The 15,373-nt window shown below is 32.6% G+C and overlaps 1 long non-coding RNA gene across 1 annotated transcript; it reads left to right on the top strand.

Annotated features, from left to right (window-relative positions):
* The first annotated feature begins 210 nt into the window (after positions 1-210).
* Positions 211-3,452, top strand: LOC139517118 (uncharacterized). The gene is made up of 2 exons (XR_011663083.1): positions 211-490; positions 3,230-3,452. It is a non-coding gene; the product is annotated as an uncharacterized lncRNA (long non-coding RNA).
* Positions 3,453-15,373: the final 11,921 nt, after the last annotated feature.

Here is a 15,373-nt window from a genome sequence, read left to right on the forward strand (position 1 = left end):
CTCTTGTGGATAGTTCTCTTATTGGCAATCACACCACCATTCTTAATAACATTGTATAGTACCCAATAGCTCAACTGATAATCAACTTGAAAATCCAAAGAAATTAAACAATTCATCCCAAATTGCAGCATACTGACATAAATGTTAACGTAATAATTTTTCATGTCGTGAAAAAAGAATAATAAGAAAACAAAAACAAGGTGACCCGTGGTTATTATAAGTGCTTCCTTGTTAAACAACACCGCAAAATTCAGAAAAAATAATAAATCTTGGTCGATGGAACTAGGAGTAGGTTGACACGGACATGTGTATTTTAAGACCAAAGTTGATGATGTGCATTTTATTTAGGACAGTCACCATAGGCTACAGTATATAAACATAGCATTTTTACATAGTCTGTATCAAACAACAAACAAAATGAAAGGCTTCGTACTGATGTCAGTCGTGTGTTTATTATTTATGACAATAAGCACTAACAATGTGGCAGAAGGTAATCTTTGTTTTATTTATTTTGCTTAATTGAATAATTAAGAATTTAAGTCCGCTCAGCTGTCTTTTGAAGATCATATAACTATTAACGAAAGAGGCTTATTGAAAACCAAATGTGTTCTTGAAACAAATCTAGTATATATGTCGTTTACAGGTTATTACTTGTACAAAAACTTTGTATGAGTAATTACTAATATGATGCCATCATACAAGTTATTACCTGTACAAATATAATTGTACCAGTAATTACTTGTACAATTTTTGTTGAGAAAAAGATAATAACTTGTACAACACAATATATTTCAGTTGAATGTGCTTCTACTTTTGCTTTAAACAAAATGTTTCATAGAAAAAGTTATTTTTTTTAGTTAGTAAGTCTGGAATTGTTTTGTGAATTGTCGGGTATTATTTTTCTTTTACTGTTTTCTCGTATTTATTTATTTGTTTGTTAATTTTTGTTGAGCCTTCGACTTCAGTTGAAAAAGGGAGACATAACGATCGTACATTCTGTCGGCGGCGGCGTCCACAAATATTCACTCTTTAGTTAAAGTTTTTGAAATTTTAAAATAACTTTCTTCAACTATCCTAGATTTGTATTTTTCCATATTTAACTTATAAATGGACTAAGTTTTTCTGCCCAGAAACATCACATTCACTCTGTGATTAAACTTTCTAAATTCTAATAACTTTCTTAAACTATCCTGGATTTTTACCAAACTTTGACAGAAGCTTCTTGCAATCAAACAATAGTATCGAGAGGAATGTTTTTATTGTTTGTTTTACTCATTTTTGTTGAGCCTGCCATTAACAGCAAAAGTAGGCGAGCCACTGAATTCCTTGGAACCCTTACTTTTTTTTCTTATCATAGAGCGTATGTTTTTTTTGAAATCTATATTGTGATGTTTTTCTTTTCTTTTTTTCAAATGTGTATTCTGTACTTAGCGTTGTTTTTGTGTTGTTGTTGTTGTTGTTGTATGGGATATACAAGTACCCGGCCACGTCCCCTCTGTGTAGTATTTCTGATTGTATCCATTTGATGACTTAAGCCTCTTTCAACTGATTTGTATAGTTCGTTCTTATGTTGTAATGTTACACACTGTCCCAGGAAAGGGGAGGGTTGGGACACTCCTAACATGTTTAACCAAACCACATTATGTATGTGTCTGTCCCAAGCCTGTCATTCAATGGTTGTCGCTTGCCGGTGTGTTATAAAAAAAAATGTTCATTTTTGTACATAAACAAGGCCGTTAGTTTTCTCGTTTAAATTGTTTTACCAAGGAATCCAGTGGCTCGCCTACTTTTATTTACATTTGCCATTTCGAGGCCTATTAAAGCTTACTATGCGGTATGGGCTTTGCTCATTGTTGAAGGCCGTGTGGTAATCTATGTTTTTTTAATTTCTATGTCATTTGGGCTCTTGTGGAGAGTTGTGTCATTAGCAATTATATAACATCTTTTTTATATTAGTATTATTTTTGAAAAGTTAGAAGAATTCAGACACACGACGAACGCAGAGAAACAACATAACTTAGCATGAGACATTGAGCTAATTTAGCTTAACAGCTTGTTGCAACTTAAATACTGATAAATGGTGCAAAGTGACAAAGTCGTTAAAAGCAAAAATAAATAAAACCCTTCTACAATTTATTTTCAAACATAAATCTTGTAAAACAGTTGCATATGAAATATCATATATTTGAATTAAAGGTAAAACCTAAACGATCAAAGTAGAAGCACATACAACTCAAATATATTGTGTTGTACAAGTTATTATCTTTTTCTCAACAAAAATTGTACAAGTAATTACTGGTACAATTATATTTGTACAGGTAATTATATATAGTATAGTAATAACTCTTATGATGGCATCATACTTGTATGATGGCATCATACAAGTAATTACTCATACAAAGTTTTTGTACAAGTAATAACCTCTACAAAATAATAAAATGTACACGACATATATATAGAATGATTTTGATATATAGAGTAAGTTGTGTATGGCTAAAGCTGTTAGACCACCAATTCAAAACTCTTATAACATAAAAAAAAAAATTCAAAAACAAAATCACAGCTTTCTAAATATTTTGATGCCTGCGTTTAAGGGAATTCAAATAGATGTAATGTATAGTGGCAAGTAGATGGTATAATTTACAGATCAAGGCTTATATATACATTATATACTAAGTCCGAGATTCAGTACACTGACGTACAACGGCTGTTTTATTAGAAAAGCTGGGTCAGATTAGTCAGACGTCCACGAATAGCTGTTTTGACGGACGTTAGACGTCAGAGTTATCTCTGACTAAAATTGATATAATAAACCTTGCAACAACAAAAAACGGTTCAGCTACCAGTAAAATGACAACTAGCATGAACAAAGACGTTAATAGCGCATCGACTGTTCGAAAGCAGGGTAAACATGTTTGCTACAACAGTAAGCAAGAAAAGCTATCCACGGCTGTTTCTGAAATCAGTAGAACAGTTTAAGTAAAAGAAAATCCAAAAAGTGCTTTTAACAGATTTCGTTGGTCCTCTTCAATATATATTTTATAGTATATAACTTCTTTACCTATGCCGTACTCACCACCAATATAAAACATTTGCAATAACTTTATTTGATAAAAAATTAATAGGCAACATAAAAGCATATTACTTACATAAAAAAAAACTCCTCATCATTTGCACATCAAAGAAAAAGCCTCATTTTTTGTATTTAAACAATATTTTTTTCTTTCAGGTCGTCCACCGCCATGCTGTGCTTGCGTCCGAGCACCGTGTAATTGTCCACCATGCAGTCCACCCTGGCCAACATACAGACCACGACGACGATATCCTCATTATGGATAAACTTATTTTTACAAAAATCTGATTAAATAATTTGATTATTTGAGTTTACAAAATAGTTAGAAGGCATGACAACATTGTACCAAAGTATTCAAAATAAAATTGTGTTATTTTAACTAGTTACAATTTTTATGAATGCGGATTAATCAGTGCTATATTGAATTTTCGCGGATTTAAACATTTTTTATGCATCCATCTGATTCTAGGCCTTTTATAGCTTGTGGTTTGGTGGGAGTCAAGGCTCCGCATTGAAGATCGTTATTTGACTTTTTTTTAACAGTTTTACATATTGTGACTTAGATGGAGAGTTTTCTCATTGGAATTCATACCACATCTTATATCTACCAGAGAGTAGTTTTCCTCTTAATGTTCCGTCGTATGATTTATTTACAAGTTGTAATTAATTTTGAACTAGATTTCAGCAACTTCGGGTACTCTTAGATCGGTACTTTGTGTCTTTAAATTTGTTAATTGGTTTTAAGTCTTTTTAAACTGAATTGTATAGCTTGTTCGAATGTTGTGCTGTTACATCACTGTAGAAGGTTTAGAGAATTGAGCGCTTGCTTACATGTTTTACTCCACCACATCCTATATATATACTATAGTATTTGCCTTTCCCATGACCGGAGGCTGTAATTTGGTGGTAATTGCTGACCGCTGTCTTTCAGAAACACTTTTCTTGATTGTTTTACTGCATTTCTGATTTCATCATTTTAGTCTCTGGTTGATATTTATCCACTGACAATCTTACCACATCTTTTTTTATTTTATGTTTAAAGTATGTTTTCTGAACCACTGAGCCTGTGGAACCGTCCAAGACTGCAATAATTGTCAAAGCAAGTCTAGTGTCAAAATTTTACTAGATGTTCCTGGTAGTTGACCGAGAAGCCTCCATTACAAAATACCATTGGGTAGAATCAATGAAAACGACAAAACAATATAATCCCAAGGAACTGATAAACAGGATAGTGTTAAAGTTTGTAAAGCGAGAAATATATCCTAGAAACTAAATAATTTGTTTAGATTGTTCTCATTTCAGTCTTAAGATGATTAAAAATTCCACGCGAGACAGCTGATGTCATTCTCTTACGATAGAATATGGTTAGCAAAACTTTGCATCCGTGCTTGATTTTCAAGCTCAATGTAAAACCTGAAGTAGTTCAAAGTTCATGCATGTTGAAGAACAATTGTGCCTACACGTAGATGCTTACTTTCTAACGCCATCCAGCGTACTTGCTTATTTCTTGCCCTTTATAGCGACCAATCCTCTTTGAAATACCGTACTGTAAATAAGGCTTTACATTTCGAAGCAAATAAACAATTCATCCCAAATTTTACCGAACAAGGTGAGCCATGTTCATTAAGTGCTTCATTGTTAAACAACACCACAAAACGCGAATTTTTTATTATAGATTTTGATTGATGGTACTTGGTGTATGTACGTAATCAACCAGGATAGTCACCAAAGGCTACAACATAAATACATAGCATTTTAACATAGTATGTATAAAACAAGAAACCAGATGAAGAGCTTCGTTCTAATGTCAGTAGTATGTTTATTAAGTTTGACAATAAACAGAAGCATGATGAGAGAAGGTAAAATTTGTTTAACTTTTACTTCGATATGTTTTTCTTACTTGAATAATATTATGACTTTCGAAGATATCATGAACGAACTATGCTTAATAAAAAGTCAGTTTGCGCTCTTTCAATTATGATTTACGCCATCAGCAGTACCATACAATCTCTTTAGATACATTAATTCTGGTTATTTGCTATAAATCCGAAATGAATGAAATGGAAACAAGTTTTAAACGAGTATTAAATTTTTTTACTGAGTGTATTAATGTCACGATTTGATATACAATTGGACCACTCAACGTAACGGAATCGTAGTATCTATAACAACAATGACCAAAAATATTGGACAGTCCACCCACCCATAACAGCAGCATATAGTCCAAATAGCCTGACATGGTACTGGCGCAATGTGGTGGGGTCAAACCAGTTTTACGCGCTTACCACTCCGATGTTTGCGTATCTAGATCAAAAGTCGTAACTAATAATATCCCACACTTAATGAAATACACTAAACAGTGCAGCTACCAACAGGATATGACCAATATCTTAAACCAAAAAAAAAAAACGACGGAAAACGATTTAGATTTCATATGAATATTGAAAAAATACCTCATAAACCTTTTTGTTCCTTTTCAGGTCGTCCATATGACCAGCAGCCATGTTGTGTTTGAGTGCGAGCACTGTGTAATTGTCCGTGCACTCTTAGCTGGCCTCAAAAACCGGCACGTCAATATCCTTGGCTAGATTTATTTTCAAGAAATCTTCACTGAAATGTTTTAATAATTTTAGTTTACATTGGAGAAGGGATGACAACATTATTTCAACAAAAACATAGAAAAAACCGAATGTGATTGCGCATTTTAGGTATTAAATTCATCTGAAAGAATGGAATTGTATTATTTAAATTAAACTAGTTTTTCGTTTATTGTTTTACATTGCATCGTGTTGGTATCTGATGGATAATTGTATCATTGGCAATCATACAACATCTTCTTACTTCAATATCAGTTTTTAAATCAGTCTCCTCTTCATTCCCGGTACTACCAGGCGTTCCCCAAGGCACATTTCTTTGACCTCTTTTATTTCTGCTTACATAAATGACACGACAGAAACGTCAACGTCATCTTAAACAAAACTATTTGCAGACGATAGCCTTCTCTTTCGAACAACAACCAGACAGACCGTGACCTTTTGCAAAAAAAACCTGACATCCTTAGAAGACGGGGAATAAATGGCAAATGAGGTTTAACGCAAAACAAAAATGTATAGTAATCAGAATAACACAGGGGAACACAGAAGTAATAGAAACTTCACGTAAATACACTAGACAATGTTGATTCCAGCAAATACTTAGGCGTGACCATCAGCAACAAACTATCCGGGGACACATTGATAACATTGTAGGCAAAGGAAATACAAAATTGGGATTTATCCGAAGAAATCTGAAAGACTACACTAAACCAGTAAAAGCAGCAACATAGACCGTCAGTGGAATATGCATGCGCAGTTTGGGACCCATCAAGCCAGATGCAATAAAAAGATCAAATTATTAAAACAAGTTAAAAAAAGAGAAGCAAGATTTGTCCATAACAACTACTCAGTCCGAACACCTGGCTGTGTAACACATGGTTATACAACTACAGTGTGGAAGCCTGGAAGATCGTAGGAAAATCAACAGACTACTAGTATTTAGATAACCGTCCAACCAGATAACATTTCCCATATTAAAATCACATCATGCAGAATGCACCAAATGTGTACCGTCCTCTCCTAGCTTTCCAAAATGTGGAACATATTTTTATCATAATCATTTGCTTATCCGTGACAATGCAATTAGTGTCTCCTCCATGACAGCCTAAACAGTAAAACTAAATATCCAATAAAAACACTGCTATTGTTTAGTTTTGGGTTCAATGTGCAACATAGTTTAATAAAGAACCCTATGGGAAAAACAAAGAACCATTTTTGTCAGAAAACAGTCAAACATCTATACATATTACCCACACTTATCTGTGTCCACACTTGTATCTTTCTGGAAAAAAGGCACGGGAGATACCTCTACATAGCCTCAGCAATTGTATCGGTTATCATAATGTGTTGTTTATACGATTGTTCTGTTCTTGGAATTTAATTTTGTTTTTTATTTAAGAAATGACTGTAATATTTTTTCTGTCTATGAAGAAATAACATAAAAAATTGGGTGCACACTGAATAACGCGCGTAGCGGGTTATTTAACAGTGTGCACCACATTTTTAATGTTATTTCGAATAGACAGGGAAAAAAATACAGTCATTTCTTATAATTTAATTCTAAATTCCATTTAAAATCTGTGTCCACACTTGTATCTTTCTGGAAAAAAGGCACGGGAGATACCTCTACATAGCCTCAGCAATTGTATCGGTTATCATAATGTGTTGTTTATTCGATTGTTCTGTTCTTGGAATTTAATTTTGTTTTTTATTTAAGAAATGACTGTAATATTTTTTCTGTCTATGAAGAAATAACATAAAAAATTGGGTGCACACTGAATAACGCGCGTAGCGGGTTATTTAACAGTGTGCACCACATTTTTAATGTTATTTCGAATAGACAGGAAAAAAAATACAGTCATTTCTTATAATTTAATTCTAAATTCCATTTTAAAGCGTAGAAAACCAGGAAAAAACGTTGATGACGTCACATGACTAAATTATGTCCATGGGCTGATAACAAAATAACGTCAGCAAATCAGAAGACGCGTTACATCCAAAATTAAATTATATAACTATATCTTCATGTTAATTTTTGTTATTGAAGATACCATTGTTTGGCCTTCATTTAAAAAAAAAATTAATAATCCAATACGAAATTCGAGTTCAAAGATACCACTAGCTGATCAGTCCTCTCTAAAAACCTAAATGTACAGAGTGACATTATATATTAAGCAAATCTGAAGTTTAAACTAGTATTTCATTTTTACATGTTTTTTTTCTCTCACTTAGCAACAATTCAATGTATCTAAACAAAACTATGTATAAGAATGACAAAGAACCACCAACTGAAGCACTTATTCATTTCGAATAATAAGTTGTAGTGTGCAAAATCGATGGATTAGAAGTGATTAACCCTTTTTGATAGCGATTGACATATGAATATAGCGATTAACCGACAATAATAGATATAATGCGACTTATCAGAAAACGGGAGCGATGAGAGATTGGTTTTTAATTAGATTGACATAGCGGTTAACCGATAAAAATAACTGTTAAGTTGTATATAAATAGCGGTTAACCGATAAAAATAAATTTTGAACCAAATGGTACAAAATAACATACCCTGCTATTTCTATACGTAAAAAGTTCAAGCACTCGCTCATGACAAGCGCATATCCGAAATATCATATTAAAATGACTTTAAAATGAGGAAAACAAGCCGGGATTGTCGTAAGGACAAATGGAAAATGTTTTTTTTTTCTACTTCTGAGACTTATCTGTTCTATGAGAATCAACAAAATCGTGAAAGTTAGTAAAATTGGGGGAGATAAAACTTATATTTTCTATTAAGAACCATTCAACAGCCTCGCTTATATAGCCAGATGCAGCCCTATATCTAGACAACAAGGATCGGTTATGTAACCCTTTGGATCTAATATAATTTAAACTTGAAGATATCTCTATGCAGGTGTCGCTGGAATGATTCTACATAAGGATATAGTAGAATAACAAAAATAAGCCAAAAAGCAAACAACAAAAATTAGATGTACGGAGTAAGTCTCATATCTATATATATAAAGCAAATCTAAAGATTAAAACTAGAAATTTTTTTATACATATTTATTCACGAAAAAAAAATTTCAATGCAACCAAGGAAGTTAATATAACCTCCTAGAACCTCCTTGATGCAACTAAACAAAACAAAGTATTATAATGACAAAACAACATGTGTTTAATTTATATTTTCTGCTTTATCATCCTTTTTCGACTGTGTATGCTTCATCTTGCATTGAGAGTATTCAGCAAAGATGATGATCGGGATCTACTTCTGCTAAAAAATTGCTTCTTATGGCCAATTGGAAATGATCCACACTTAGGTCTACAGTTACAAGGTTCCGTTACACAAATACAACACGCTAAAAAATAATAAAAATGTAGTTTATATTAATGCATTATATTTATTAATAATACAGCACATATGGCTAAAGTTTTCTGTATACATGTATAATACTCACAGGCACTTGTCTCAGAAAAAAAATACAATGTACCTTTATATAACAAATTTCTGATACAAGTGCCGGTGATAATACTGCATTAATTAATGAAATACACAATGTTCTATTGTTACATTATACATGGAGTAAATTTGATCATATTCACGGCCGACACTCGGCTAACCGAGAGATTGGTCGGTTAATCTATATTGAGTATGCGGCTATATGGGCGATTGGTCTGTTAATCGGGTTGGTTATACGTCTGTTAAGAGTAAAACGCTTAATTTAATGTTAAACTCTATTAAATATACAGATTTTTGGCATGTTATAAGAACCTAATCAAAAAAAGAAAAGTGTCTGACAAAATGATATCTATCATAGAAAATTTTGCACTTGTAAAAACATTTCTTAGTCTGCGCAGTTTTCAGTAAAACTAAAAGGCGTCGCGCAAGTATGTAGTATTTATGCTTATACGCATAGCAATTTTTTTTATAAAAGGCGAAACAAACAAATTTAGATATCATTTCAAGGACAAAAAATAGTAATTTGGTTCTAAAAAATAAATTGACATTAGTAAATATTTCATAATTGTAAAATAAGGTGAATAATACCACGTTTTAGTGAAAATTATGGGAATAAAGTCTGTTAATGGGTTGGACAATTGAAATTGTGTCAGTTAAGAGTTATTTAGCCACAACAATAATTTTGCTACCTTTATATTTTCCCCTTGAAAAATTTAAGAATGAGATGTTTCTGAGTAAACAAAAATGACAATACGGTGCCAACGTATCCTAGAAAGAGCATTTTTATTTTGACTTTCTTTGCATTTTATTGAAGGGTGTGTCACTTCAATATAGCGTGATATGGATTGGCCTTTGGAATATGCATGAATTTTTTATTGACGTTTTCAATCAGCCTTAATATTTGTGTCTGTTCGAAGTAGCACGTTCTCAATTCCGACTGAAAGTGTTTTTCTAATACAACACAGGGTACATATAACGTGTTCTCGTTCACATATGAACATGATATTTGTCACTGGACGTTTAATCCTAATTCGACAGCATCATCCAATTGGTTCTTTTCTTCTATTACTTAATCATATGTTGTTTACAAATCACTCTAAAGAAGTAAACGGAAAGGAGCGAATGCAGCTACATTTGGTTATTTTAAGTTTCAATTCATTTTATTCCGTTTAGTTCCTTTCTACATAAGTGCAGAGGAGAACTACAGTTGTCTATGGTGGCTGGTGAAGTCCATTTCGCGTTTTCGCGATTTCGCCTTTTATATTCTATAGGGCAAAAACGCGAAATCGCGAAGTCGAAAACGCCAAAACGCGAAGTCGAAAACGAGAAATCGGTTTCGTGTTTTCGCCATATAGAATATGTAAGGCGAAAACGCTAACGCGCTCAAACGCAAAATGGCATTACAGCTTTTACATTAATGCTAGCAAGACAAATCTTTGTTTGCCTTGCTTGCTTTGTTTGTATCAATGTTTGCTCAAGCATGGCAATTAAGATAGGCGGGGCTTCAGCTTGTATAAATTACTTAAATTTTATGTTTGAGGTTAAGGACACTAAATTTTAAAACATCACATGACAAATATTCTCACATGTTTCCTCACCTGTAAAAATACAATAATTTGTCAATGAAAGAAAAATGTAAACTTTTTTCTTGGATGAGGCTGAGAAACTGGCCTTCAACATTGACCTAATATTGTTTTTTTTTTTTTATAACATATCAATTTATTAGTTCAGTCAGTTATTTCCATGTATGTCCTTCCATTATGTAACTCAAGAAAATATTCCAAAAAATGGGAAACAATTGTATCGAAAAGAGAAAATCGAGTGCACCTTTTTTATGTTAGGGTGTGTTTGAGATGAATATTTTGTCTGGACGTACAATGCAAGAGTATTTGATACATCATCTCGCTTCGGATTCTATCAATTTATATATCAAAGCTATACAGGTTGACTTTTTAACATAAAACAATCACAGTACTAAAAGATGAAACATAGGGGTCAAGTGAAATACCTATCCAATGGATCACAAAATCAGAGTAGGTGTGTTCGAATAGCTATTTTACTTAAAGTGCTTGACGAGTCTTTAAGTTGGATCTTTGAAAAAAAAATTGTCTTCCATTTCTACGATTGTGAAAATGAACTGGCGAAGTAGAATCTTGTCTGTATTGTATATTTACAGGTAAGGAAACATATGAGAATATGTGTCATGTGATGTTTTAAAATTTAGTGTCCTTAACCTCAAACATAACGTCCAATTAAATTTAAGTATGATGTATACAAGCTGAAGCCCCGCCTATCTTAATTGTCATGCTTGAGCAAACACTGATATAAACAAAGCAAGCAACACAAACAAAGATTTGTATTGCTAGCATTACTGTAAAAGCTGTAACCTGCCACCATAGTTGTCCGCATGTAAACTTCTAGAATTTGTCACCAATATAAGTACATCGCAATCCGTTACTGTTTCAACAGCCATCGGTGTTTCATGTGTGTATTCTTACACAAGTATTATTTTTCTCTCGTTTTTAGCAATGTATCACTCTCTACTGTCCTTATATATTATTCTATATTCTGCGTTTCCATCCAGATTCTCGTGTATACCATGAGGGTCTGGATTGGGGGTATTGTTTATTTCTGTATTCTTTAAATTGTTATGTCATTTTTTTCTACATTTTATTTATCTTACTCATTATTCTTTCTTTATTTTTCATATTTTGTCATCCCAATATATTTCACTTACTGAACAGATGTTTAGTTACATTACGACGTTTATCTCTGATTTATATACTGGTTACCAATGTAGATGACAAATTTGTGTCATTCATGACAATTAAACAGAATCAGCATGATATATGCGATCATTCTCGGATGAAATTAATATTACTTTAATATTACACTTTTTGAAACCATTTTTATCAATTTTCAATTTCATGTGTTGTTTCCGTATATCATGGTTATGTTTCATTGCTCATGTGTTGTTTTCGTATATTTTAGCCGCTCGTCTTGAGCCTACTTATTTGATCCGATAACACCCCATATAGCAATAAAATTATACTTTTATTTTCATTCATAACTCTTAACAGACCAATTAACAGACCGGGTTTTATACATCCGACCCATTAACAGACCAGGTTTTAAATAAAGACTGATTTATGGGACCAAAATACAGATTTTCGTGTAGATTTTTCACACAATGATATCAATACGGTAAACAAATATAATGCCTTTCTTTTTTCGATGTTCAAAACATTGAATGCAAGTAAATTTAACCAATGTGTCATTTTGTGTACATTTTATGTGTGTAAAATGTGTATAAATTTATTGATGATCAACCCGCCTTTTCATTTTTTAGATCGTACATCGAAGCTAGAAAAATAATAATTACACCACTGAATTCAGTACATTGAATTGTTTTGTTAGACATGAATACTTTTTATGATGAAAATATATTTAGAAAGTTATACAATGAAACATGCTGAACTTTCAATGATTTTCTCGATAACACCTGATTAACAGACTTTAGCCAACCCGATTAACAGACCAACCGCCGATATAGCCGCATACTCAATATAGATTAACCGACCAATCTCTCGGTTAGCCGATTGTCGGCCGTGATATTAGCCGGAAATTATCGTTTACAACACTGATGATCACAGAATGAGCATAATCAAAAACAACAAGATTATGTAGCTTCTTTGGTGCATAACATATCGTTTTGAATAAAGGAGATATGGAGTATATGTCGATTAGACAACGCAAAATCCAAACCTGAGATAAAAAAAAGGTCAACGTTCAATCTTCAACAATAGAAAGGTCAATATAACAAGTCGAGCACCAAATCGTACATATAATGCCATAGATATGCCATCACTATCATGTTTCTGAATACCACGAGTCGGTTTAACAAAACAACTTACGACTAAGATTGATCGTAAGTATACTGATTTGTTCATGACTTACGACCAATCTTTGTCGTAAGTATTTTTTAAAGCCGATTCCAATATCAAATATATTTGAAATATGATAAAAGACATATTAGTACTCTGAAGTAGTTCCTGAGTGGGGATAAGCACATTGACTTGTGACGAGGTGAAAACTTTATCTCGAACCCTCTTGGAATGGACTATCAGCTAGGTATACCAGTTAGGTCTATTATAATATATAATTATAGATATGTGGAAAGTACAAACAAAACAAAACAATTATAACAAACACAGTATCAAAGATAGCTCGCATGTTTTTGTTTTTTCTTATTTCAGTGATGCTCAAAACCAAATATAGGACTGTATAGTAAATTCGACAGTATCAAAAGTTAAAGTACAACAATCCCATACTTATACTAAAATGACACCAAAATACTGGTTTATCATATACTTATCATATAATTAAAAAAAAAATAGTTAGAGGTTTACATAATAATGAGTGATTTTTTTTTATTCTTTAAAACGTCTAGTGACAAGTATTTCATGAATGTTTAAAAAAAAGAACAGTTGGTTAATAAAAGCGTACTCCTACTGGAAATAGAAGTCATATTGGCCATAGGTTGAAAAAATTAACATGCAACAAGTCACATACGGAGCCCTCAACGAATATTGCGAGTTATTAACATACAGATAGAGTCATGGTGGCATTCTCTTGGATATCGGATTTAATGTATCCATTTCAATCGTATTCGACATGCATCATGCAAGTTGATACTGCAAAGTCGGTCGTCCTGAATTAAGAAAATGAAAATATCAATATCACTTACAATGACACTCTCTTGGAAATCGGATTTAACGTACCCATTTCATCCGTATTAAACATTGATTCCATTCCTCCCTTGACGCTCCTTGTATTTGGATCGTATCAATTAGAAAGAGAAACTGTCCAATTTCTATACAGATTCGAAGAGAAAAGCAATGGAAAAATAAGACTCACCCTCTGTGTACGTTATGAATAACGAACATACGAACGCTAATAATAAGATAGATCTCGTCATGTTAGCTTTTTGTTGGAAATTATTGTATATCATTTGATTTTATCTTTTATATAGATCAGCACTCCTATTGTTTTTGAAAAAAAACCGTGCGTAACATATAACGTAATTACAGGGACAAGTTGTGATTATTTACATCTATGTACATTAATAAAATTTATTAATCATTCAATGTTTTACGATTACATTAAAATATGTTTCATTCAAATCTTTGTAAACGGCCCTATCTTGTCTGAATTGGACTATACGTCTGTGCCCGACACTTATGTTTGTTGTTTTCTTCATTCTAATTGCATATGAATTACTATCAAATTATTTAAACGAATTCTTTTCTGATCAGAATATATCAATGATCCAGTTCTTGGCTGGTTCGATAGAGTCAGGTATCACTGTAACTCGAAAGTTAAAAAAACAAACAACAACAACAAATCCATCAATTATAGGTATAATGTTCTATTTGTCTCTTCATTGATTGTCATGTCATCAAACTAAGGATGCGTCATTCATAACAATAATTATCAAAACTTATCACCATGATATCAATCAAAATTCGAATGAGAAAAAAAATGTTTGTAAAGTCTATTGAACTTGCATATTCTACTCTGTACATTTGTTTCATTCTAGGAACATTTTTTTCATGAGAGTGTAATAGTCTATAGAGTATTACATTCTTGCTCAATCCTATGTTGCTTTGAAGGTGACATGATTGTCATCCTCAGCCTAAGCAATCTGTTACTGTAATTTGAATTGAAAATGACTGAGCAACGTTTTTTCGACGCACTGGTCAACTACACCATAGCTGACTTTGACAATCAGTACATTCCAGCGAAAAATACGCCCTCTACGGCCCCTCTGGATCCGCCACTGATTATATCACATAAGTTACAATATTTTAACTAATTTCTTAATACAAATTGATAAATTTTTAAGAACTTTGATATTGCAAAATGAAAGCAGTCCCTTCATTTTCTCAACACATTGATAAATGCGGTAATATTCTGAAATATATTTTTTATGACCCACCTACGATAGTAGAGAGGCATTATCTTTTCTGGTCTGTGCGTCCGTTCGTTCGTTCGTTCGTTCGTTCGTTTGTCTTGCTTCATGTTTAAGTTTTTGGTCGAGGTAGTTTTTTATGAAGTTGAAATCCAATCAACCTGAAACTTAGTATACATGTTCCTTATGATATGATCTTTCTATTTCTAATGCCAAATAAGAGTTCTGATCCCAATTTCACGGTCCACTGAACATATAAAATGATAGTGGGAGTG

Source organism: Mytilus edulis, chromosome 3 (genome assembly GCF_963676685.1).
Source record: "Mytilus edulis chromosome 3, xbMytEdul2.2, whole genome shotgun sequence".
Classification (NCBI taxonomy): Eukaryota; Metazoa; Mollusca; class Bivalvia; order Mytilida; family Mytilidae; genus Mytilus; species Mytilus edulis.